This window comes from Gobius niger (genome assembly GCF_951799975.1).
Source record: "Gobius niger genome assembly, chromosome: 18".
Lineage (NCBI taxonomy): Eukaryota > Metazoa > Chordata > Actinopteri > Gobiiformes > Gobiidae > Gobius > Gobius niger.
Window position 1 is genome coordinate 5,873,054 of NC_136869.1, and position 27,471 is coordinate 5,900,524.

The 27,471-nt window shown below is 42.7% G+C and overlaps 1 protein-coding gene across 1 annotated transcript in view; it reads left to right on the forward strand.

The window, feature by feature from the left end:
* The first annotated feature begins 3,149 nt into the window (after positions 1 to 3,149).
* LOC306977686 (cadherin-12-like) overlaps positions 3,150 to 27,471 on the forward strand; it is a 318,442-nt gene continuing 294,120 nt past the window's right edge. The window contains exon 1 of the mRNA XM_079576100.1: positions 3,150 to 3,234. The gene's annotated coding sequence lies outside the window, so the exon portion shown is untranslated. The remainder of the gene's footprint in view (positions 3,235 to 27,471) is intronic.

The following is a 27,471-nucleotide window of genomic DNA, read 5'->3' on the forward strand; positions in this document are numbered from 1 at the left end:
TTAAATAAAGTTTAAATTAGTTTCTAGCTGAAGAATGTAAAATATTATTGAAAGCAATATTTTTTCGTATCTTTCGTCCTTTTCCTAATAGATTTCCGAAACACAAAGTTAACTATGGCTTTATTTAAACGCAAAAGTATAATCATAAATGCTTTTCTAAAGACGTAAGCCTTCAGTTCATTGTGAAGTAGAAGTCAAAGGGGACAATGATATTTACTGCTAAAATGAGAATGAAGTGTCAGGACCCCACTGTTTATGCACTAATGCACTAATATAAAGCCGTAATGTGAATGCAATTACTAGCTGCTCAGTTGAAATGCTTTATATATATATTTATATCCACCTCAAGAAACACAACACTTTTTTGAATTTGTAGTGCTAATTAATAAGTTGCACTTTATGTAACAAACATAAACCCAAGTGCATGCAACAGGTTATATAACTTTTGTGTTATTAAGGGATCAATCAATCAATCAATCAAAGTTTATTTATATAGCACTTTACAGGGATGTGTCATATGGAGTTGTGCAGGCGTGGGTGAGAAACATATGTGACAGAATGCACAGCTTTAGGCTCCATTTCCACCGCTGTCTGTCAAACTAATCACTGAAGACAGGAATTAGCAACTTCGCTTCACTCACACGTTTCAATCCTGTGTTAGAATCCTTGTTAGGAGTTGATAATTCACTTCAGTTTATTCTGTGTTGATTCATGTAGCCAGTACGTACAGTTGGAAGGGCGGGATGGAAACTGTTTCTAAATATGGCTAAAGTGCCACACATTTGTTAACCCTTATGAACTGGCACATTTGCAAGACATTGTTTCAATATTAGTCTGCGATGCATTTGTTCTTGTAAATAGTTAAGGGTTTGGTATTTGAGGTCAGAGGTTATGTCTGTTAACAAGTCTGTAGCTACTTAAGGTTATATTACCTCATCTTGATTAAAGGGACAGTCTACAAGTTTGCAACGTGGGGAGAGATAGAAATTTGCAAGAAAACATTTGGATTCCTCTCCTCTTTAACCAGAAAGCCCTTCTTAGTTTTGCAAAATGAGGAGAGCAGGAGCAGAATTTTAAAAAGTAAAGGATCAAGGTCCTCCCCCTGCTCCTGATTGGACCCGACAGGCTGGTTCACAGGAAAAGCTCGTCTCATTGGTTGGTGCGGGAGGGTCTCTGATTAGTTGCTGAGATCCGAAGGAGCGACTTTACAAAAAATAATGTTTATATATTATTGCAAAATGCAGGACAAGGTGGTCGGAACAATTTATAAAAGACTTCCAGACTATCACTTTAAAGGTGCATTATGCAACTTTTTATGCATAAAAAAAAAGTTGATATCTGTCCATATTTCACCTTGTAGTGGCCCAGTGGCTGTATGAGTGGTTAGCATGGCGTCTTTACTTCCGATCACAGTGGTCTCTACAACGCTCCAGGATCAATTGTTTTGTAGCGGTGAAAACCTTCCAAACAATTGATCCTGGAGCGTCCTACAGACCACTGTGATGGAAAGTAAACCATTGATGCAGCCACTGGGCCACTACAAGGTGAAATATCAACACATATCTTTATTTTTCACATAAAAAGTTGCACAATGCACCTTTAAAGGGACTATACGGAGTTTAAAAATGTTAAAACTAAGTATGTTCCTCCCCTACATGTTCCAGCAGTGTCCTCCCATACCTGTTCACCACAACTGCCTCTAAAATCCTGCGCTGTCACTCAAAAAGTTGCTAATTCGGGTCCGAAGTGCCGTCATGCACGAGCTTAATATAGAAGCTGCAGTTACACGTAAGACCTGAGGTGGCAGTAGTGAGTATAAAATGGCCCACTTGCATCTCTTCTCTTTAAGGGATGAGAGATATACCTTCCGATTTTTAACAATATGTTTACAAATTACATACAACTTAAAGGGACTAGATGCAAGTGGGCCATTTTATACTCACTACTGCCACCTCAGGTCTTACGCATGATTGCACCTTCTATATTAAGCTCGTGCATGACAGCACTTCGGACCCGAATAAACATTGCCGGAACATCCAGGGGGAGGAAAATACATAATTTTAAAATGTTTAAACTCTGTATAGTCCCTTTAAGGTATACTTAAGCCTTTGCTCACAAATAATAATATTTATAATGAATCATGAACGAAAACAAAACATCTAGTGAATGAAAAAATATGAAACGCTTTGTAGGTGTGCCTTTTTTATTATGAGATACTGTTGTTGTAGGCTGTCCAAAATACTGTGATGTTACCAAAATATGAAAATAAGTACATTTTCCCCCTGACATTGCTACTGGTAAAACAAATCTTGCAGCAAGGACGGAATTTTCAAAAAAAATATTCCATTTCATTTTCCAGCATAACTCACTTTTATGAGCTCATGAGCTTTGGATGAAAGTGCCGTCTTTCCGATTAGTCTCTCGCTCCTATCCCCAAGTGACCACTGCCACTGCCCCCACTGCGTCCAGCGCGCGGGAGGCACCAGGGATTTCGTTTTTATATATATTTTATTATTTTTAGGAGCAGGAGGGAGGGGGGGGGGGTGTAGTAGTCCTGGTGCGCGCGTACGACCCAGCGCCTCCATGTTGGCGCTAATCTGCTTGATGATTAAGATCCCCTGGCGCTCGGAGACCTCAGGAGGGGGGGAGGGAGGGAGGGGGGGGGGGAGAGAGAGAAGGGTCTGACTCTTCCAATGCAATCACGTTCGCCCTCGTATCCTCCCCTCCTTCCCCCCCCCCCCCCCCCTCTCTCTCTCTCTCTCTGTTTCCCTCTCTCTCCGGCACTTTCTCACTCAGAGCACACACTGGCTGGCTTTCCCCCTCACTCGGTCCGTAGATCTGTAAGCACGCGGACGCATCCCCCCCTTCCCCCCCCTTTCAGTCAGTCAGTCGCCCGCTCGCCGCCACTGCCGCGTCCTCTTCCGTCGCCGACGCCGCTTGTTATGCCGCTGAAAAGCCTCCGTCGCTCTCTCTCTCTCTCCATCCCAGCGTTTTGAGTGCTGCTGCTGCTGCTGCTGCTGCTCCTCCGTTTCGGACTTGGGATGCTGAGGGAAGAAGAGGAGGCTGCAAGAGGAAGGCAATCCGAGACCGGGAATTAAATAAATAAAAAAGAAGAAGAAGAAGAAGAGGAAGAAAAGAAAAACAAGATCTGCAAGAGGAGGAAAAGTGACGGAAAAGTCTAAAGAGTGTTGGATCAGTTTTGACAGTGGGACTGGAACTACTCGAGCTTCAAAGGTAAGAGACTCTGCTTCCAGATTTGGCGGTGGTCAGTTTTCCAAGTGTTTTCCAAGATTATTTCTCGCTTTTTGAACCAAAATGTTGCAATGCATGTGTGTGTGTGTGTATGTGCTGCTTTACCGAGGCGCCGGTATTTTCAAGAAACATGATGCAATTACGCTACATATGCAGAGAGAAGACAAACTTATCATCTGCAAAATGTATGGGGAAAGCTTTGAATGAGGATTGTCTTTGCAATGCACCCATGGTTTATGATGTTTGCTTATTCAGCAACACAGTGTAGTCGGTATGCTGGTTAGTGCGAAGAATTAGATGGAAAAAAATGCTATTTAAGCTTTGGAATATGCAACCGATACAAAGTTTATCTAAGCTTTGTGATAATGTGTCACCAGGAACATCAATGGTTGAGGCAATCAAGACACTAATCCTAAGAAAGAGACGCAGGAAACATCACACAGTCCGAGCTTTGGAAACAAACACGTCCGATATCGAGTCTGCATGAAACATCCACAAGCATTTCTGCAAGGATTCCTGGCTTTTCTGCGTGGGGTGTTTCACAATTACACCTCGATAGTGTTGTTTTAAATTCCGAAAAAACATAGTTGAGATGAGCTCCTTTTGAGAAAGCCTTGCCCTTGACAGTTTCTGCAACAACAATTTAGATGCCAAAGATTCCTGCACCTTTGTGTCAGCTCACCCCCAAAAGCAAGAGATTTCTTCTTTTTTTTTTTTTTTTGCAGGCAGTGATTGACAATTTAATAAAGAGGGAGATTCGGATGTCAGGCAGCTGCACTTTTGAATTCGCTGACCCCATTAGCGGCAGATATCGGGAGTTCATCTACATATTAAAAGCTTTTTAGATTTGCAACTCCGCTGATTAACGCGCCACGTCATGTCGAAAAGGTTTTAAGCGTTTCGGGACTAAGCTGGGGGCAAACTTCAATCATGGCCAACCCGAGAATTTAGAACTAAATATTGGACATGATGTTGTTGTACATGAGAACGCATAGGGAAACTATATTATGATACCCTATATATACACACATACACACATTTGTACAAAACGACTCCTGTGGTAGAGTTGTTTTTAAGTGGCTGAATGAACTATGAGTGCTATATAATGAGTGCTGTATGTAAGTGAAAGGCAATTTGATATAGCAAAACACAATAATAAATAAATACATATGGCTTTACTAATACGTGCATTAGAGAATACCCCTAGTTTCTTAATGTTGTCCCACAAAGCGCCAGCAGAGGGAGCACAACACCGCTCCAAACAGAAGTATTAGCCATGTTATTCCCCGAGAAAAAAAAAAAAGGCTGTACTTATGGAAGAGAGTTTGACCACGGACAGGATTAGAAGACGTTTGGTGAGACCTCCGTGTGGCATTTGCTGGAGTGTGGGCTGGCGTTTTGAGCGCAGATGGATTGAAAATGTAGAATTGCGTGTGAGAATGAAACAGATCATCAATCCAGGCGTGATTTTGATGGGGCGACTGTGGCTCTGATGGTTGAGTGGAAGGTTGGCGGTTCAAACCCCGGGTCCCGCAGGTGCACGCTGCCGTTTTTTCCTATACACTTTACCCACCTTAAAGTCAGTGTCCGCGTGGTTGTGTGAACGTGTGAGTGGTTCCTTGATGTAAAGCGCGTTGAGTGCTTAATGTGGGTGGAAAATCGCTATAATAGGGTTTCCATGGGGCATTAACAGTCATTAAATTAAAGTCCTTAAAGAGACTAGACGCAAGTTGGCCATTTCATGCTCACTACTGCCACCTCAGGTCTTATGTGTAACTGCAGCTTCTATATTAAGGGCTCATTCTACACATTAGGACATGGCTGGAACATATAAGGGGATGAAAATGCACAGTTTTAAAATGTTTAAACTCTGTGTAGTCTTTTTAAATGTCATTCAAAAGCACTGAATTGGCATTAAATAAGGTTAATTTCTACTTAATAAATCGACGTAGGGAAATTCGTTCTCTGCATTTGACCCATCCTCAATGCAGCTGGGGTAACCTGTGCTAGGAGCAGCCGGCGTGGGTCCTGATGTCCAGATGTGGAGCCAGGCTAACAGTCAGAAACACCTGGCTGCAGGAATAACCTATTGTGCGTGTTTTTCCTGGAGCACAAATAAAGAAGAAATTATGCTCCAAAACACATTCCGCTGCAGTTTTGGCTGACACTGTATTAATAGCACAATCATTTACTTTAAAGGAATAGGCCACCGTTTTTATATACTAAGATATGTTCTTACCTCACTTTAGTCGAGTTAATATATCCCCGTCTGGTCATTGTCCGCGCGCTCTGTCACGCAAACGGAGCACATACGCAGCCTCTCCCATATGTGACATAGCTCCGAAAAAGCTCACGATAGAAGCTACCAAGCTCTTCCACGTGTTCCCTATTTAAATAAAGTTACGTGAAGTGTTTTCATGCGAAGTATATTTACACAGAAATGTAACGTGTCGATTTTATAAGCAAATAAAAAGGGGGACTATATTGTGAGGCGTAATGATACGAGGAGCACAGCGTCCGCGTAGTAACTCCTAAAGACTTCCCCCGCTCACTTCCGTCAATAACCTTTAGGAGTTACTGCGCGGACGTTTTACTCCTCGTATCATTACGCCTCACAATATAGTCCCCCTTTTTATCTGCTTATAAAATCGACACGTTACATTTCTGTGTAAATATACTTCGCATGAAAACACTTCACGTAACTTTATTTAAATAGGGAACACGTGGAAGAGCTTGGTAGCTTCTATCGTGAGCTTTTTCGGAGCTATGTCACATATGGGAGAGGCTGCGTATGTGCTCCGTTTGCGTGACAGAGCGCGCGGACAATGACCAGACGGGAATATATTAACTCGACTAAAGTGAGGTAAGAACATATCTTAGTATATAAAAACGGTGGCCTATTCCTTTAAAGAGACTAGGTTATTTTATGCTCACTACTGCCACCTCAGGTCTTATGCGTAACTGCAGCTTCTATACTAAGCTCGTGCATGACGGCCGTTGTGGTGAACAGGTCTGGGCTCATTCTACACATTAGGACATGCCTGGAACATGTAGGGGGAGGAAAATACTTGGTTTTAACATCTTTAAACTCAGTATAGTCCTTTTTATTACATTTGACCTGCTGCTGCTGCTGCCTGTGCAAACCCTGTATAATAAAATTGAGACCATTTACCATTTTATTATTGATGATTGCTAAATTAGCCGTCACTTATTCAAATTGTAAACCAGATGCAATTTGTCTCGTTGGTGTTTAGTGCATTTGGCATTTTTCAAATCAAACTAATCCCAAGTAAAGTGTAAGCATAGTACTCGTTAAAGCAGCACTTTTACACTTTTCCGTCCACGATATCATTAAATGTTTCCTCCCTCAATAATAATCGTAGCCCTGGAGTATGACATCACAACAATCAGTTTTGCTCTGCTGCTCTCAACACTCAATTATTACCGACTTGTTTGCCCGTGGTGGATATGGAGATATTATTAGTAGCTTGAAAGCATGCTTGTTGTTTGCAGTAGGGCTTTCAAGAGAACACACGATCTCGAGGAGCGATCACAGAGCCCGAGCAAACACCGGCTGACTGTGGGGGAGACATGTGACGGCAGATGCAACCTCAAAACCCCCCCCTTCCCTTATTTAGCTTCTTATTAGGATGAGGCGGGCAAAGATTGCGCGAGGACACAAAATATTGGAAGAAAGACGCCTCGCCTCGAGCTGCGCCGGGCTACATCCGCTGTGAACTTACACATTTGATTCTGACATCAAGCGGTCCCTGTGCAACTTGTTACCGGGGCCAATTTGCATGTCTTCCAAGTCTCTCCAAAGTCACAATTACATGAGCTATTGTGCGTTTCCGAAACGGATCTCGGGGAAAGTGGCAGGTTCAGACAATGGCACAGAATTGCTATAGGGTATACCACTTGACATGAATTTGCAGGGAGCGTTCATAAAAAAAAAAGGGGGTTTTGTGCTTTTGCTTTTATTTCTTTCGTTCCTTAGGGCTAATCCATACCGCTTTGTCTGTCTATGGGATTTCTCCAGTGTAGCCGATGCACCACATAGAGCTGCTTTTGTGCATGCAGGACCAGCTTTCAAAGTCAATCCTATCAACACGTTTAGATTAGATTAAAAAAAAAAAAGAAGAAGATTCTCTCGCTTCGCTCTATACTACTTTAAGCACAGCTAATGTAAGTCTCAGTGAGCAGAGGGTCCTCTTATCTGCATTCAGCTCAAAACACCTGCTTTGGAATAATCAAATTACGCTTCGGGGGGGGGGGGGGGGCATGTCCGCGAGGAGAAAAAAGAAAAGGGAGAAAAGACATTTTTAGTACACAGAAACGACAAGCATTCGTCATTTTCTCAACATGTCAGTTCGCCTGGGCCGACCTGATTACACGCTTTTCCTGTTCTTTATGTTTTACTCTCGATGTTATCGCCGCAAAATCTGATTGAGAGGAATGAAGTTATCAGAGAAACGCGTTTGTCCAGCCGTCAGTTCCAAACAAATATGGCGGCTTACCTGAGTAGCCGGACGTGAAAAGGACTCGCGCAGAAAACTGAGAAACAGCGCCATCTTCTGCCCAATCAAAAGGCGAACTACCACTCTGGGAATTACAGGCGCAGATGAGGTATAAAGTTTGTTCTGATTGAGTTTTGAGTGATACATGTTTGCAGCTGTGACTGGATTGAAACCAAACTTAGTTCATGTCATTTTGATATTCGTATTTATTTATGTAATCATCTGGAATGTAATGGAAGCATATATCACTCTGAATACAAAGCACTTTAGTCTAGAGTTGTACTGGGTACCATTAAACATTAAAACATTTAGATTCTCGGGTCGGTGGGGAGTCCTTGCCTCAAGTGGAGGAGTTCAAGTATCTCGGGATCTTGTTCACGAGTGAGGGACGGAAGGAGCGTGAGATCGATAGACGGATCGGTGCGGCGTCAGCAGTGATGCGGTCGCTGTATCGGTCTGTCGTGGTGAAGAGGGAGCTGAGTCGGAGGGCAAAGCTCTCGATTTACCGATCGATCTACGTTCCCACCCTCACCTATGGTCATGAGATTTGGGTAATGACCGAAAGGACAAGATCGCGAATACAAGCGGCCGAAATGAGTTTCCTTCGCAGGGTGGCTGGGCGCACCCTCCGAGATCGGGTGAGGAGCTCAGTTACCCGGGAGGAGCTCGGAGTAGAGTCGCTGCTCCTTCACGTCGAAAGGAGCCAGCTGAGGTGGCTCGGGCATCTGTTTCGGATGCCTCCTGGTCGCCTCCCGCGGGAGGTGTTCCAGGCATGTCCTAGTGGGACAAGGCCTCGTGGAAGGCCCAGGACACGGTGGTGGGACTATGTCTCCGAGCTGGCCTGGTGTCGCCTCGGGGTCCCCCCAGAACAGCTGGAGGAGGTGTGTGTGGATCGGGAAGTTTGGGCATCTCTGCTGAGACTGCTGCCCCCGCGACCCGGCCCCGGATAAAGCGGAAGAAAATGGATGGATGGATGGATTCTAGTGGTATCAAAAGCACGTAGCGGGAAAGAAAAATCTCATATCTTTAGAGACTCTGGGCCAGATCTTGTGCTGGCACACGGAGGGGCGCAGGGTCCAGCGAATTATTGGCGGCGCTATGTGCTGTGCGCCTTCGCCATTTCTGAGAGGGCGTCACAAGAGGAGGTGACTGCTCTGATGAGACCACCACTGACATTCATTTTAGTTGACATTGCGCTGCCTTGTGTTCTTCCTTAAAGGGCTAGATGCAAGTTGGCCATTTTATACTCACTACTGCCACCTCAGGTCATACGTGTATCTGCAGTTTCTATATTAAGCTCATGCATGACAGCACTTTGGACAGTGCAGGATTTTAGAGGCAGTTCTGATGAACAGGTCTGGGCTCATTCTACGCATTAGGACATGGCTGGAACATGTAGGGGGAGGAAAATACATCACTTTAACATTTTTAAACCCCGTATAGTCCCTTTAAGCATGATAGTCTCTCACAGGTCAAACTAAAAACTTCATTAACCCCATCCTGAGCTGAACAATGCTCATGTCTCAAGAGAGAAAGAGCTACAATGTCCGCTGTGGCGCGGGTTGTCCCGATTGGCGTTGACGCGAAACAAAACAAATGTTCATCCCCCACAACCCCTCTCCCGACCGCGGAGTCGATCTGGTTAGAGGATAAAGCCTGTCTCCACCCCAGTAATGTTAAGCTAAAATGTTTCGCTAGAGTCTACGTTTTGACACACAAGACCGGGCCCCAAGTGTTGATGCTTGTTGCTAGCCTGGTGAGATCAGAATCATGTCAGTCTGGGACCGTTTGCATCGTTGTCTGCATCAGAAAACTCAAACAAGCCCATGCAATTAGATTTGTTTATTTGCAGTCACGTGTTGTTGGTGTCACTCTTGGGACACAGGAGTCACCTCAATAACAATCTACGAATGGGGCACAGGTGAGAGAGTGAGCTTTTTTCCAATCGGCGGTAAATGACCAAAAATGCATCTACAGTAGGTGAGTTTCGTGATTCATAATCCTGTGCGATTATTAACGCAGAACCGCTAATAATACCACATTAATGACCACCCTTTGCTTGCGTATGTACCGCTGTGGAAATGTAGTTGGAAGTCGTACAAGTCGTCGTATTCTGCAGACACAAAAACATAAACAAGACTAGATATATTTGCTCACAAACAACGCTGTCGAAATGAACATCCAGTGCCTGCATTCGCACCTCGGAGGTCTTGCATCTGCATTAGGGAGAGTCAGATTCACTGATGACAGGGACGGTGTCTGGCTCAGGTGGGCGAGAGAATATCACCTCTCCACGGACACAGAATGGGTTTTTCTCTCTCTTCTGCTCCTCCACACTATCAGCATGCATTGTTAGATTTCACTGCGTCGCAAAATTTGGATGGAGCTAAGGAAATAGTACACGAACAGAGTCCTTTTCGATCTATTGAACACTTTTGGGAGCTAATCAGTGACCTATTCTCATGCAGCGTGGCTTAACATTAGCGTGTTGCCCTACTTCCTTTTAGAAAGAACACAGTAAAATCCCATTCTATTGACACCACTGGCTGACTATGCCAAAGGTGAATAAATGACTGGTCCCTTGGATGTAAAGAGGAATTCACAATTACTTGAAAGCAAATGTGTGTATTCAGTCTTTCTGCATTAACTTTCCGCAAAGTGATGTGAGATTTGTTGATGCAAAAGTTTCCCCGCTCTCATAACTGAACGGTTATTATCGTCAGCTGTAAACAAAATTGAGACTAAATGCTTTAGAGAAAACAGTTTTTCCTCCCCATTTACCACAGCTTCATCCTGCTTTGTTTGCAGTTTTGGGAAGAATGGACAATTTGAAGTCGCCGCCGACAGTTCATCCATGGATTACATTTTCAGACATTGAGACAGTGGAGATCAGTGTTGGGCAGGTTTCTGTAAAATATAATCTATATTTGAGTTACTTCTAAGTTACTTTTGGCAAAATCCATCCATCCATCTTCTTCCACTTGTCCGTTGCCGGGTCGTGGGGGCAGCCGTTGGAGATGTCCAAATCACATTGCTTCTGAACCGCTCTTTGTCTGACCCGTCACCTACAGGACCAGTTTGCCATGGGAGACCCTACCAGGGGCACAAAGCCCCCGACAACAGAGCTGCTGCCACCTCAGGTCATACGTGTAACTGCACCTTCTATATCAACCTTGTGCATGACGGCAATTCTGACCCGAAGTAACAACGTTTTGAGTGACAGTGCAGGATTTTAGAGGCAGTTGTGGTGAACAGGTCTGGGCTCATTCCCTAAAATGATTACTAATGCTTATTAATACATATAGTGATAGTCTGTAAGTTTGCAAAGTGAGGAGAGAAATTCCTCCCCTCTTTAACCAGAAAGCCCTTCTTCGTTTGCAAAAATGAGGAAAACCGAAGCAGAATATTCAAAAGTAAATGATCAAGCTCCTCCCCCTCCCTCTTGATTGGACCTGACAGGCTGGTTCACAGGAAAAGCTCGTCTCATTGGTCAACGCGGGAGGAGGCTAGACACTGATTAGTTGCTGAGATCCGGGAAGGAGGGACTTCACAAAAAAATAATATGTTTATATTATTACGAACATCAAAATGCAGGACCAGGTGGTGGATTTTGCACATTTAATAACATTTGTAAAACATTTAGACTTCCAGACTATCACTTTAATGAGCACACCTTAAACTAAAGCACCGAATCACACTCTTTTTTACTCCATAAAGTAGCCAGATTGACTTGAGTTTGCTGAGAACTGCTTTATGTGAACATATAATGCTATTGTTATTGACCAATCAGCATTTAATTACCAGTTTTTCACAGTTTCCTTCTTTCAAGATGCCACAGCATGTTAACACATTTATATTTCTAAAGAATCCATAGGTATGTGTGGGCATTGTTGTTTTCAAAAGGGTTTGTATGCGCTGCCCTTGAAATCCATTTCTCAGCTCCGTCCTCTTGTATTGTGTTACTCGGCCTGCGTCAGAGGCAGCGGCGGATCGTGTTGCTCTTATTGCACAGCTAATTCTTCTGGGTCAATGAAACAACTTCCAACTTGCACTTTCAACACAGATTTAATTATCCCACTCGGCAATAAAGGGCTAACTTCAACTCCCGTGTTGATAAAATATACACGGTGCTCGGCTGTACACGACACAGAAAGTTTAATTACTTCATTGACTAATTGGAGAAAGCTCAGTGTTTTGCTGGACAATAAAATTAATGTGCTTTATCGGCATTGTGTGTCGGATGATCAGGAAATACAGTCGTTTTTTCCTGTTTCGGCGACTGTTTTTGGGACTTTTTGGATTATTGGACTGATTCAGTGTTTTGAAAGTGCATTTTTATAACCACATTTTCTAGCCTTGGACTGAACAGGGACTTTTTCTAATATCCAACCAGATTTAGTGGGTTTTGAATTTCCAAAAAACAAGGACAAATTTAAATTTTTACATATTTTTGTACTAATAAACAGCAAATTTAAAAACTAAACAAAACAAGATATCCAAAATCACTCTCCAAATAAAAAAAAAGTATTTGTAACTAATGTCACAAAGAGCATATTTTTTTTATTCATCAACAATCAACAGCAAAATTGGATTTGGGATATGCAGTATATATGGCACTATGACCTATGTGTACCTATTATACAATACAATGAGCTGCTTCAAAAGTATTTGATTGTTTTTGGTCCGTTAAACTCCTAGTTTATGGAGAAAAAAAACAAAACAAGATTACAATAATGGAAAAGTAAAAAGTGTTGTGCTAAATGATTGAATTTCATTTAAAAAAAAAAAAAGTTTATGTTAATAAAAAAAAATATTCTGGGGTTTTAACTGTTAAACTATGTACATATTGTGTTACTTACTTATATTGGCCATTATATACTTATACACATACACTACACTACACATACAAACTAAACCAGCCTCATTTAGTTAAAGGGACATTTAGTAACAGAGTTTGAAAATGTTTACATTTTGTATTTTCCTCCCCCTACATGTTCCAGCCATGTCCTAATGTGTAGAATGAGCTCAGACCTGTTCACCACAACTGCCTCTAAAATCCTGCACTGTCACTCAAAAAGGTGTTACTTCGGGTCCGAAGTGCTGACATGCACGAGCTTAATATCGAAGGAGCAGTTACACGTATGACCTGAGGTGGCAGTAGTGAGTATAAAATGGTCTTCCATCTAGCCCCTTTAACTTTAGCTTTAACATATTTTCGTGTATATTTATTTCTGTTGAGTCAGAGCCTCTAGAAGCCGACCAGAAACCTGACTGTCTGAGACCTAGTTTGCTCAGATGCACACATTTTGATGACAATGACCAATGCTCACTGTGTTATTCATTTTAAAACTTTGAAAATTCCGATCATGTGAATAAAACTTTCAATGAATGAAAAGAAGCTACAACTGCCTTGCCGAGTCATTTTTCCTTCAGAAACCTTTCATTGATGGTTTATGCTCTGCTCGTATGCCGTTTGCTTAGTTAGATTTCCCCATAAAAACATATACTGTACATGATGATTTGAGATCCGGATCATACAGCTCACATCAAAGAGCCGTTGAAAAGAGCCAATTAGCTCTGGCCACGTGCTAAAACTAGCGGATTAAACCTGTTGCATGTATTTAGACTTGGGATAGAACGATTTAAAGCCTGTGATGTTTTTGTGGTTCTGATAGTCTTGTAGTGGACCTGGCTTTGCTTTGCTTTATCCCAGCCTTGATTGATGTTTCATTTCCTTGTAATAAGCCAATTTATTCTGTTGGCTGTTTATAATAAGGAGACGGATTGCCTTGCACATGTCCATGGACCGCCATCATATCTTTGCACCCGCGCGCTGCTTGATTAGCCCGTTACGTTATTTATGATTGCTCTGTGGCCTTTACCGTAAAGACTGTACAGCGCGAGCAATCATTCTCCCAGATATGCAGCCCATCATGACGTTTTAAAGCAAAGCGCCCATCAAGTGCAGCGGGTTTAAATCAGATCAATACTTCAGATCATTGGGAGTCTCTGGGCTGTCTTAACCTCGCTCCATTCAATCTCTCCACTCAGTTTATTGGCCTATTTCATTGAAACTGTGCCGGGAAAATGAGGTTTGTCCACACGCCAAACACGTCTAAAGGATTTTCATTAGTATTTTGTTTGCCAGTATTCCCCAAGATACCAAAAAATAGGCATTCGAGTTGAGTTGCAAAAGAGATAAATATTTCTGAAATAGTCGGATTCTGTGATTGTTGTTGTTTTAGCCTCGGGTGTTCTAATAGACAGGAGGTTTCGTTTTCTTGGATATGTATCTTTCGGGAGACTAAAAGGGCCTAAGCTTTGTGAGAGGCCAGATATAAAATTGCTATTTTTCTGCTGGCACTGATTTGTGACGAGCAGCTTAAGTGTTTTCGACTACAGACACATGATGTTGGATAGCGATGGCACACATTTGAACCTGTTGCAAATGAACTCAGTAGGTTGTGTCCATGTTCAGTTTGTTTTTGTGATAACCTCAGTTGAAGGGCAGGTGCTAATATAACTATTAGGGAGAGAGATTGTTTTTGGAAATAAATCTCCAACTAGAAAATGTTGAACCTGATCACGCTGTTTGTGTATGGGTCATTCGCCCATTAAAACGATTCAGTTGGCGTCAAAAAGACAAGCAAATGTTTCGACTTACATTCAGGTGATGTGCTACCATACACAATATCTTTGTCACTTAGCGGAACCACAGGATCTTGTAACAATGAATCTTCTCCATGGCTTAGATAAAAGCCTTTTCCGCCCTTTGTTTGCGTGGGCATGCTGTTTGGTCGAGACGTTCAGCTGCGGCATTTCGTTTACATCGTTGTTGCTTCCTAGATAACTCCACGTCTGACAGCGTTGCTAGTATCGGCTCGTCGTAGGACCGCAGGATCTTGTAATGATGAGCCTTATCCATAGCTTATATAAAAGCCTTTTTTGAACTTTGTTTGCGTGGGCAGAGCCTGGTCCAAACCGTGCCCTCGTACTCATTTCGTACAAGGGTCTGGAACTTCACAATTGAGCTCCGTTATCAGGTGGGAGGGGTGAACTCCTTAGAAACAGTTGGATGTGAGTTTTGCTAGCGAGGGAGTGAAGCAGCTATCATAACTCTTGGGGACATTCCTAGCGTATTCCAAGACTTCAGTTTAAATTTCTGGATATTTGGGAGCCGAACCAGAACAGATTGAAGAGCTTCCTTTACTTTTGTATCCGCCGCCATTGCTAAACTACGACCAGCGAATCCAACGCAAACGCTTGACGTCACCTCCAACGATCAGCGATCAGACCCAGACGTACATGTAGGGAAATGATAATTGACTGGGGTTTACAGATGGCTAAGGCCAGGCTAGCGTGGGAATGCTGTTTGGTCGAGACGTTCAGCTTGGGCCTTTCGTTTACATGGTTTTCGCTTCCTAGATAACTCCACATCTGACAGCGTTGCTGGTATCGGCTCATCATTCTCAGACGTAGGACCTTTCCCACCAGCAAAATGCAGAGAACAAATGTACATGCTCCCCTCTATCAGCTCCAAACACTGAATGTCTGCTCGTCACACAACAATAATGCCACCGCTTTGCCTTGTCTGTTTTCTGTTTGGCCAATTCTCTTTCCGATTGTGTCATTTTGTCGCGGATCTTTGCGGCCATTGGAAATAGGATAAAAAATGTTCCCTGCGGCAACCGGCCTGTATATCTAGTGTCCGATTTGCACAAGCCCCAACAGCAGTGCTTAGTTCCTCCGACTTCTTTCAGCTTAATGGCTGACTGCGAGCCAAAGTAAAGCACACTCCGCCACCTATCCTGTATCGTGCTTAGTTCCTTGGTGTTTGAACATGTTTTGCAGCAGAAAACGTACGAAGACTGACTATTGAAACCAGCTCTCAATGCTTTGCGACGATCTATTTTTTAGCTTCTGGGAAAAACACTATTTCTATCTCAATTTCTCTGAAACTGAAAGTCTGGCATGAATCGTTCACCCATACACTACTCTTACATCAGTTTATAGTCCATTTGTTTAGTCCGAGACATGACTGGACCCTAGTTGATTTCAGTATCTTTCTTTGAATGCACAATTTGTTCCTGTTTCTTGAGCTCTCTTTATTAACCTTTCTTTTCACTTCTATTGTTTGCCAGCATTTTCAAACAAACCAAAATCCTGTTCTTGTATAAAGAAAAGGCCAGCTAGCTTTAACTATAATGAGCCAGTCCAATTGTACAAGTACCTGCGTTGGTTGTGCTTTATTTTTGACATGCCGACTCTCCAAGTGGACATTTTTTCCTTATATTCACCATGAGAAGCCGTTGCCATCACCACACCAGGGAACCGCTGTTGCATTTCCAGCAAAATTGTCCAAATGAACTCATAGCTTATTGTATTTTTCCCCCCTGTACTTTTACCTTTTATTTCCATTCCACTCTATTTTCAACCTCTCTCTGCCTACAGCGACTGGCCTTTCGTCGGCTGCAATTTCCACCATAGGAAGCCATCATCAGCGCCACACCCGCCCCCCGTCCCCCCACTGTCTGCAGACAATCAGCCGCACGACGCCTAAACATCTCAAATCAAGTCCGGAGGTGATGGATGACTCTCCATCTGCAGGAGATATTGCGCCTCACTTGGCCCCTCTCCTCTCTTCTGCACTTAGCAATTATTTATATAGATTTGTCTGTGTGCGTTTGTCAGCGTTTGGACATTCCCTTTATTCTGCCGCGGTCCCTTCCCCTCTCTCCCCAGCGCCCTGCAGAACTAAAGGCGCTAAAGGCTTGCAGTTTTTGTATCCTACTGATTCGGATAGTTTTTTTTTTTTCTTTCCTTCTTTCTTGAAAGCAAACAAAAATAAAAACCTCCCTGTGGTATCGCTGTGTTGTTTGAGAGTGTGCTGGGAATAGAAGTGGGAGAGATGAGTGTGTTTAGCCAACAGATACTAACATTTTTATGTACTTGGAGGACTTTTCTTTGAGTGTTTTGCTCTGTAAAGAATTTGTTGAGATGAAAGGTGATGTTGTTTTTTTTCCCGCTCTTTTTTTTTTCTGATCCGCACCTCTAGCATTGATTCCAGCTCATGTGTTAAGTCCCTCCGAGCCCATAAGTGCTACGATAAAAAAACAAAAACAGATCATTTTGTTTGCCTTCTCCAGCCTATTGACACAGTAAGCTCTGCTCTTTTCCCATTTGCAATGAACACCTTCCTACTGAGATATTACGCCACCCCGCGCGCACATGTACATATTTATGAGCCAGGTATTTCGGGGGAAAAAACAGTGCCAATTCTGTGCAGTTAAAAAGTCTGTTTTCGTGGAAAAAGGGGTTCAGATGTACGGGACAATTCAGGGCTTTTGTCGATAGCGTTCCTGAAGTGTCGGAGCTCATTATTCTCTCTCTCTCGTTCTGCTGAATCAAGAGCTGATCATAATACTCACCAAAAAAAACAACACTTGATCAACGTTGGTATTAGTCGAACTTCCGCGATCCACTTTCTCATCGGTTGAGACGCCAATCTATGTAAGATCTAACATTCTGGGGGCCTGATCTTCGGTCTGACACAACAACAGCGTTAGTGCAGACGAGGGTGACATCTTCCGAGATCGACAAGAGGGTCTCAATGCAGCGGATAGAGAGTCACATGATCAGTGTAGCTCCTCTTCTCATAAAGACATATATCTGAAGTAATAAGGCGCCTTCAAGGAACAGGCCACCGTCTTTCCATACTGAGATATGTTCTTACCTGAGCTTAGACGAGTTGATGCGTACTTGTCTTGCCTTTGTGCGTGCCCGTGGAAGAGCTTGGTCGCTTCTAACTTCACATCATTTGGAGCTATAAGAATACACTGGGAGAGACCAAATGCTAACAACATCTTTAGTCTTTTTGCGTGACTATGGGCACACAGTTCTTCCATACTGTGATATGTTCTTACCTGAGCTTCGACGAGTTGATATGCACCTGTCTGGTCTTTGTGCCCGTGGAAGAGCGTGGTAGCTTCCAACTTCACCCCCGTTTGGAGCTATAGGCTAAATGCTAACAACATCTTTGGTTTGTTGTGCGTGACTGAGTGCACTCACAAAGACCAGACAGGTACGCATCAACTCGTCTAAGCTCAGGAAAGAACATATCTCAGTTTGTAAAAATGGTGGCCTGTTCCTTTAAGTAAACTCCACTATTCTTAAGGTTAGGATTAGGGTTAGTTTGGATTAGTTTAAGATAGCGTTGTCCTATAGAGGCGGCATAATTTCCTGTGGAAAAGTGGAGCTCCACTGATCACGTGCCCCGCTGCCTTGGCTCTCCTCATCTCTACATTAACATCGCGTGTGGCTTCATGTACTTCATTCAGCATTTGGGCTACATCATTTTCAAGTTAAAACTTGATCCCACTGTGAGTTAAACACTGGAGAAAGTGAACATATGTCCAGTACAGTCTGCAGGAGGAAGAAGCTTGGGGAGGGATCACCTTTGTACATGGGGGTCTCATCCAGCCCGTTGTACAGGCCAGGTCAGGAGGTGCATCCGTTTCGAAACACAAGATCGAGCTTGACATTGAAAGCGTAAACAATCTATGACTCCACTACTAGACTTTTGATATCTATTTGTTTATCAAGCAAGGCGCCAAAGTACATTAAGCTCAAAGGGATGTTTAAACCAGAGCAGCATGTTCAAGCTAATTTCCATTCCTCAAGGAGCAAGGAGGGTCACAATGCATTACATATCATACAGATAAAACTAAAATACCTGCTCTTGTTCGGGGAGGAAAACATCTTTTGAAGAAACAGCATATTTTAGACAAAAGAAGACACGAGAAATTCTTCCAAAGGTTTCTGATAAAATGTCTAAAGGGGATTGTAATGTCTTATGGTCATGAGCTACTGCTTAGATGAGCAGCTCCTATCATTATTCTAAGCTCTTGAAAATATATTTTAAGCATATCAAAGACATTAATGGGGATATCACTTCTCAGGTTCCAAAAAAGGTGGTAGTGTTGAGCGCCATAGTTCTGTACACACATCTTAAGGTATTATTTGAAGCAGCTAATCATTCGAGCGCTTCTCTGACTCGCAGCAGAATAACAATTTGCTGCCTCTCTGTTGCCATTAAAGAAGAATATTACACTATTTTAAACATCTACAACATCCTGAGTAGCATTTAATACAAGTCAAGTCTATAGCTTTTTGTGGGTCAACTTTCTGTATTGTCTTTTTTCATCAGGGAAGCTTCACCCACTGCAGAGGAGAGTCTTAAAATAGCCCATGGGTCCCTGCAGCTCCGAGAATATGGGCCATTCCTTTGAGATTCCACCGAGTCCAGCAAGCAACTCCCCAGCACCGCGCAACTCTCCGCAGACCAGGCAAAAGGCCACAGGATCTAAAGGATTACCTCCCAACGTGTGCAATCTATATTTACTAACTTGCTTTTTTTTTGGCTCGTGCCACTGTATACTGCACTGCTGCTGCCAGATTCAGACAGCCATTTCATTATCCCGTTATAGACTGTAATCCGTGGGCTTTAGAGTTGGACTTTCTTTGCATTTCGAAAGCCAGTGATGTGAAGAGAATAGTTACCTTTATGTGAAGCAGTCCGCCCATGCAGTTGATAGAAGACAATAAAGATTGTGGAGATTTTTTTATGTTTGATTCTTCGATTATCTTGCCACAGAGGTCGCACTGAGATGGTTCGGACATTTGACAGTTGAGTGACAGTGAATATATGGTTTGAAGGATGATGAAGTTAGAGCAACCGGAAAACAGAAAGCCTAAAGGAAGACCTTGATGTACTGTGGTGAAAGATGACTTAAAATTAGCATGTGAGACGATAATGCACAGTATGGGATCGAATGGAGGCAGATGACAGCCTGAGGAGGAAAACCCAAAAGTTAATTACAGAAGCTTTTGGTTTCTGTTGTGCGAAACCGGCGCCATCCAAATATGAAACAAAAGCTTGCCATTGTAAACCGTACAGATCCAGAAGTTGCGTCTGTTGTCCTCTGCTTTTGACCCATCCAGGATCTTGGTCAAGCTGTGATTTTGTGCTGGCAGCATGTACAAATTCGATACAGCAAAGACACCAAGGCTCCGGATCGATCCCCTGTTCAAGGTGGTTAATCACAACTGATGATAGAAAGATTTGAATACATGCAAGGTGCAATAGGTATTTAGATATTTACCAAGCACTTGTGTGGAACTAATCAGATGGAGAAACACTGCATGGAAACTGGATGTAAACCCCACTTCTCACTTTTTATTCATACAAAAATGATTAAAGACAGCTGCGTTCTGATTGGGAGGAGATGTTGGCGAGAGACTAAGCCGTCTCAAATTAGGACATTATATAGTGACTCCAGCCTTTCTTCTCTCATTATTTGGCTTTCGATACAGCTTTAATCATGCTTTCAAATAAGAAACAACATCTGTGCATAGAGTCTGGTCGATTACTTCAATGGGAAACATATCATGCAAAATCTGCTTTTTACTTTTAACCATGTTATCACACCCCTTGTCAAAAAACATACCTGCATGGAGTAGTATTTTTGCATTATTCACATTTTGTTTTTGAGTAATCCTGTTCACATTTGTTGTTTTTTTGTAATGCTTATGTGTAACAATCTGTATTTTGTTGAGTCATAGAGGGGAAAGAGTATATTGTCTTCCTCGTTTTGAAATTCCACAATCCATCACTGGGCCCATTTTGTGCAATTGTGTGCTCAAAGTGTGTTCATCACAGCGCCTTCGATTTAATAGCATGCCATTAACTTAAAGTAGAAACTTGAATTCCCTTTTCTAGGACAGCCTAGATGAATGTTCTTAAGTCAAAATCTGTCATAAAGTTTCACCTCTCATCCAAAAGGCTTGAGGCTATCATCGACACTAAGGCACTCTCATTTGCATGTCAGCGTCCTCCAAGCTGCCGTACATGGAAACAGACTGAATCTAAGTCCTCCAATTCGGTTCATGGAGGGATTCTTTCAAACCATCGTTTTTCTTTTGCTAACATTTTAACCTCACTGCCATAAAAGGAGTGTTTTTGAACAAGCTGGTCAGGAGGGCCAGCTCCTGGACTCTATGAAGGAGGTGAAGGACAGGAGGGTGTCATCCAAGCTCACCTCCATCATGGATAACACCTCCCGCCCACTGCACGGGACATAGAGGAGCTGAGCCGCTCTTTCAGTGGCAGACTGAGGCAAGAGCGCTACCAAAGAGCCTTCAACCCCACTGCTGTCAGACTGTACAAGTAACACATGTGCAAAACTACGTACAATAATCTCTGTACCAGTTCCACTTTATCGACAACCTGCACTAGGACTGTAAACTTCGCACTGCCTAGTCTGTTCCAATTTTTTTTTTTTTTTAATTCTTATTGTCTATATTTTTTTTGCTTTCTGTTACTACTCATTGTACGATACCTCCATTTACCTGTTTGCACATTTCCTGTCTATTTTGCACACCCTGAGTGTTTTCTTGAGAGCCGAATGAAGCAAGTGAATTTCTCCATTGTGAGAGATCAATAAAGGCTTATCTTATCTTTTTAAGATGGAGATGGACTGAAGTCTGTGTCTCAGCTAATGAGGCTGAGACACAGACAGATCAGATCAACAGACTATTAGCGAGCAGTGATCATCTGAGAGTCGAGTTGCGGAGACTGATAGAGTAGCCTTTGAATTAAGAAGGGAGGGACTAGGACAAGTCTTTATGTCGTTCGCCTGTGAGCTGAAAGCCTTAGTGTCGCTGACAAAGCCTTTTGGATGAGAGGAGAAATGTCCTACACTTCAATTACAGAGTACAGATGATGACTCAAGAACCTTCATGTTGTGTCCTGATGAGCCCAGTCCATTATTTCTAATTCTAAAACTATCTAAGTTGATGTGCCCATAAGAATGTGTTTAAGTCTCATTCATGCTCGATATGTCCACTTTAAAGAGACGTATGTGTAGTGGCTGAGAGTGGATGTCGGAAAAGGACCTTCCCATCTCAAATTAGCACATTATATACTGTCCTCAGCCTTTCAGCCTCTCTATATTTGGCTTTCATCATAGCCGTACTTTCAAAAAATAAACAACAATCTGCGAGTAGAGTCTGGTCGATAACCTTAAACACCACCTTACTGGGCCCCATTGGCACCTCGGGAAAGATTTTCTGTCACCCAGGTGAATGACTATTAGTTTAGTGACCCACAGGCTGCAGAAGGGAGTAATGATTTCTGCAATAGTTGCTGGGGGGCCTTTCATTACGGGGCTCGAACAGCGGCGCGTCTCTCCAACAGCAAAGTGAGAACCGAGAAATGGATATGTTATACGCACTGGTCCATTCTTTGGAATTGATTAACTCCTGCAGATGACTCCGAGGCCATTAGCATATAGCGCTGTACGGTAATGACTATAGCGATCGATAAATGTATGCATGATTATGTTCGCCGCTGTTAGGGATGTAAATATGTCACAGAGTGGGCTGCGCTTGGCAAAGGCTTGACTGTTTTTTTTTTCCTCAGAAGTAGCTTTCCAAGGTTTGTTTCAGCTGCATCCGGTGTGTTGATGTATAAATAGAAAACTAATGGTGTGATTCGGTGAACAAATAACTTGTTTCTAAAGTCTCAGCTCTCACTTGTCAATGCGTGGTCATCACTCTACGCTGAAAACTCTTGCTGCCGTTATTCACGTTAGAATCGATTTACCAATAGGTCGCATCAGAATGAATTGAAATTCATGACGTACAACATGTATGGAGTTATTTTCATTTCCACTTTATGAATAGATGAGAACCTACCAGAAACCCTATAAAAAAAAACTGAAATAAAACTGATCATGGCACATCCGGGAGGCCACCATGTTTACCACCCATACAGCCACTGGGTCACTGTAAGGTCAAATAGGCATTAAAGGGATGTTTCAGGATTTTTAACATAGGGCCTCATCTCCTAGTTATCCAGAGTGTTGTTGATTTCTGGAGATTTTTTTTTAATTTTTTTTATTCATGCAGTCCTTATATTTGGAGGGTTTAGTGGTGCTAGGCTAGTCCTAGGCTAGTGCGTGTCTATGGTAACTAGTAGCCTGCATTAAAAACCTCTTCAAAATCATGGGGTCGTCCTTCAAACGTTGCCATATCTGATTTGCAGAAAGCTTCCTTGTGAATTCCACATGTAGTTATGCCGGCCACAGGTGAACAAACTAATGTAGATCCGGCAACCGAGCAGATCACTCCGCCGCTGTGTTGCTTACAATCAGGATGCTAATGCTGCTCAAATATAAATTATTTTAAATGCAAAATGGCGATATTCAAAAAGTAATTAGTCAATACAGACATTTATATGAGTTGTCTGGTGTTATAAGTGATTTGCCTCAGGTGCACTGTGCTTGGGTCAGACTGTTTTTTAATGCAGGCTAGTAGTTACCATAAACATGCACTAGCCTAGCACTAGCCTAGCACCACTATATTCTTCAAATATAAGGACTACATGAATTTAAAAACTATATATATCTCCAGAAATCAACAACACTCTGGATAGCTATGCGATGAGGCCCTATGTTAAAAATCCTGAAATATCCCAATACTTTTTTTTTCTGCTTTAAAAGTTGCATAATGCGCCTTCCCTGATTCAACTTCCCCCTGAGATTTCCAAAGATTTCGAGGAATCAAACCGAGACCTTCTTGCCGTGAAGCGAGAGCACTAACTGCTGCGCCACATTGCTGCCCGTTCTTTTATAACTTCTATACAGTACAAGCCCTGCAGAGAACTGGACCGCTCTGTAAAGCGTGCTGTGTCCCTACGCAACACCCGGGCATCATCTTCCCCCCCCCTGAAAATGGCAGCAAATGAAGAAGGAACCTCTTTCATTACATGGCTATTTCAGTGGCACACTCCCCACCAGCAGTAATTACTCAGCAGAGCAGCAGTCCCACATAGAAGCTGTGCAGGTGCTAATTTCCGAGCGAGAAAAAACACCGCTAAACATATGAGTTAGCTGGAGGGATGACTCACAAACTCATTTACCAAAAACTGTCTAGTCTGGGTTTCTCCTGTGTTTTTTTTATTGAGGTTGTTTTGTGCAGTATTTAGCTGAACCCTTTTCACTCCATTTGCACACAAACTTAAGCTTTAATGATATAATATTATCTCTACAAACCTGACCTGCTAATGCAATGTTTGTGTACAAGATCGAGGCAATTACCGTTATTACTTTTCGTTTTAAGGCGTTTGAGAAAACAACACAATAGGCAGAAAATCACATATACAGGATGCACCTCTCTATGTAATTCTTTCTTTATCATATTCAAAAGCAGCATGGCTAACATTGGAGTTGGGAAGTGGTCACAGTCTTGAAAAACAGTGAGAGATAGTGGAATAAATTACCTCTGCGGTTTAATACATGTCTTAATACATGTCACATTTGGATACACCTTCTTGACTCTAGACTCAAGCCTGTTTGCTCCGATAGTCCAGTTTATTTTGATGTGCACCAAAAAACAAGTTCTGTCAATGTCATTAATCCCGCCGTTCCAAATTGCAGTGGTGCCCAAGCTTTTATGTCCCATGTACCCCTCGAGGCATTAAATTATACTACGAGTACCCCTAACTCAAGGACCCTGCCAACATCTAAACAAAGTGAGCAATTAAACAGATTCAGTGTACAAAGTGTTATGTTCAAAATAGCGCTAAAAGTACTGTCAAAGATTAAACTTTTACTGAAAAACATAATTAAAAGTGAAAGTGTTATCAAAATTCTACTCAGTTTCATTTTCTTTTTTTAATCTGAGGTCATTCCAAGCACCCCCTGCCAAGTGTTCAGGTACCCAGGGGTCCCAGTACCCTGCCATAACAGGTGGCTCGGTCGAAATACGCATGCAAGGTTTCCCCTTCATCATGTTTACCATTGTTGTGGCATTGTCATTTGTTTCTCAAAGTGCTATGAAGTCATTATTCATTCACTGCATATTCGATGGCAATAGGTACTATAATAGCCACAGCCACCTTGGGGCAGACCGACCATTTACCACGTGGCTATAATATGCTGTTTCTTATCCTGATCTCTTATTTTGTCAGTGCCCTCTGCTGGACGCACACAAAAAAATACATAACTCCGCACAGGAATGGGCTCGAGACTTTTTTTGACATGCTCAGGAATTCATGCTCCTCAAAGGGCCACATTAGATCATCTCGGGCCTTGACCTTGGCACATGGGCTATAGATAGACCCAGGGGCTGATGCTTCAGTTCTTGTTGTCCAGTCCCTGTAGGCAGGGGTTCCTCTGCGGATAGGGCTGAAGACTCCAATACCAACGACCAACCATCTGAAACAGAGGAGGGACGCCATGTGAATAGTGATGAACAGACTTTAGATAAAAGAAACATTGTATCATCAGGCAAAGTATGCAGTAAGAAGAACTAGAGGATAGCGCTCAGGGTACTGTACTGCACTGCAGTGTTCCTCCTAAGGCAGCTGTGCCTTAGGCAGGGGGGTCGAGCTTTACCTGACCTGACCATAACCTTATTCGAAGACTGTTTTTTACACGCTTTGGCCTTGTCCTGAGCAAGGTTCCAAAACTTGTACCCGGTCAGCCCGGATTGGTCCTGCCCTGGGCAGCGGGAACGCTCGCCTAACAGGGTAGACAAGGCACTGCGCTGGGACGGGCCTGCCAGTGGAAACGGGGCTAAACTGTACATACCGTGCATGCAACTTTACAATCTTAATTAAAAAATAGCCCATCACATATTTTAAATAGCTTTGCTCTCTCATTATTTCCAATTCTTTTTCACTCAGTGACTTTTTATTTTTTTGGCGAGGGAACCTTTATCAGTAGTGGGCTACGAGACTGACAGTCGGCAAACGCCGGTATCAAAATATAAACGAACAGGCGATTCCAATTGCAATAGAGTTTTCTGTTCGCTCCGTCGCGGATATCAGAGGCGCTGTGCTAACTCAGCCTCTTCCTCCACACAGCAAGTTATGATGTAATTTTTCTCGGCGCCGAGATAACGATAAGAGGAGGAGATACCGCGGGGAGCCGTTTCCATGGGTAAATATTTCAAATTAAACCTCAGCACCTACACAAGACATCCTCCGAGCGGGAAATTCTGCACAGATATTGTAAATCATTGGAAACCCTCCTTCACTTTGTAGCTTATGGGGCTGTCAGTCAAATAGTCTCTGCAGGAACAGCTTTTCTGCTAGTATCTTTGTCAAACAGTTATGCACGAGTTGTATAGGAACCTAACAATTACGCTGAACAAATAGGAAACAAGTGAGGGAGAAAAGTTGAGTTGGCTTTGTTATGCAAAATGGACACGCTTCATTGTCCAAAATAATGCATTGCTCTGACTTTTAAATTACATTAGCATTTACGTTTCATAATGCATTGCTACAAATAATATGTATCGGAAACAGGTAAATGTTGTTCAGAAACTATTCCTGTTCACAGCAGACGGCGCGTGGTCTTAAGGTTTTGTTTTTTGACCATTATATAACCACGTCCCACTAGACTCAGAAAACACTGCCACATGGGAGTCCAGGCCCAGAGGAAACCCTTGTGTGCATGTCGGTTGAAGTAGAGGAAACTTTAGCACCTGCAGGAAACCTATGCAGAAACGGGGACATGAAAACAAACAAAAAAAGTGGCGCCCCGGCAAAAAACTCGCCTTTTTCTCATACCTTTGACAACACCTCACAGGCATTTGCATCATCCAATCTCAGTCGTATTTGGCTGACAAAAGGCCACTCACGGTCCGAACAGATGCACTCAACAAGTGCACAGTGCTCACTACTAAAGCGCCTTATCTATACCTTGAAAATCGCAATTTGATCTCACACTTTGCACGTATATTTTACACAATTACCCAAACAAAAGATTATATTACATATTGGGCATGATGTGGGCGTGGCCAGGGTAACTGTCTGACCGATAGCATTTGATCCTTAATAATTTGCACGTTCTTTGTCTGATTGAGTTGGTCATGTAATCACTTATACACTAGATGGCCCTAAATCTTTTAACATGACCACAATGATGATCCATGCAATAGCACCCCCTGCTGAAACGCATAAACGTTTATATTAGACTAAAAAAGTTTGATTTGCCGAAATGGTTGATGCTTTGCAGATGATTCCAGTAGGTACCTCTGATCAAAAAAGACAATCAGACCTATGCCTTATTTTGAATGGTTTGTGCAGTAGGAGCAGCAACATCTCCCATTGTAAATCCTATGACATTCTAAGACCACTTCACTATGGAGAGCGAAACGCACTACTTTGTCAAAAATAAATGACATTTGGCACAAAGGTTCTTTCGACCACACCGATCAGGAAAGTCGATCACACCTATGCTGTATCATGTACAGGGGTTGTTGGTTCTACGCCATACAGTATATCCTCAATTGATGCCAGTGGAGTGCCTGCCCTTTTCGCTAACTGGACATTTTAATGCACTAGTAGGTTGAAGGGCTGTAAAAAGACACTGGGCTTGAGCTTGTGACAGACAGGATGTGCAAGGTTACTCAATAATGTCGTAATAAATCCCAGCCTATCATTATTATTATTACATGGTTATACTTAAAAGAGAGAAAAAAACGTGTTGCTTAAAGTGGGATAGTTTTCACAGGTAGGTGGTGCAGGCAGCGCTGGGGAAAGATCCGATTTAAGAAGCACCTTTTATTTTAATGAAATGAAGATGAAAGCTGGCACGGCTGAGCAAAAGTGAAGTTTTTTATCTGGCGCACTGTA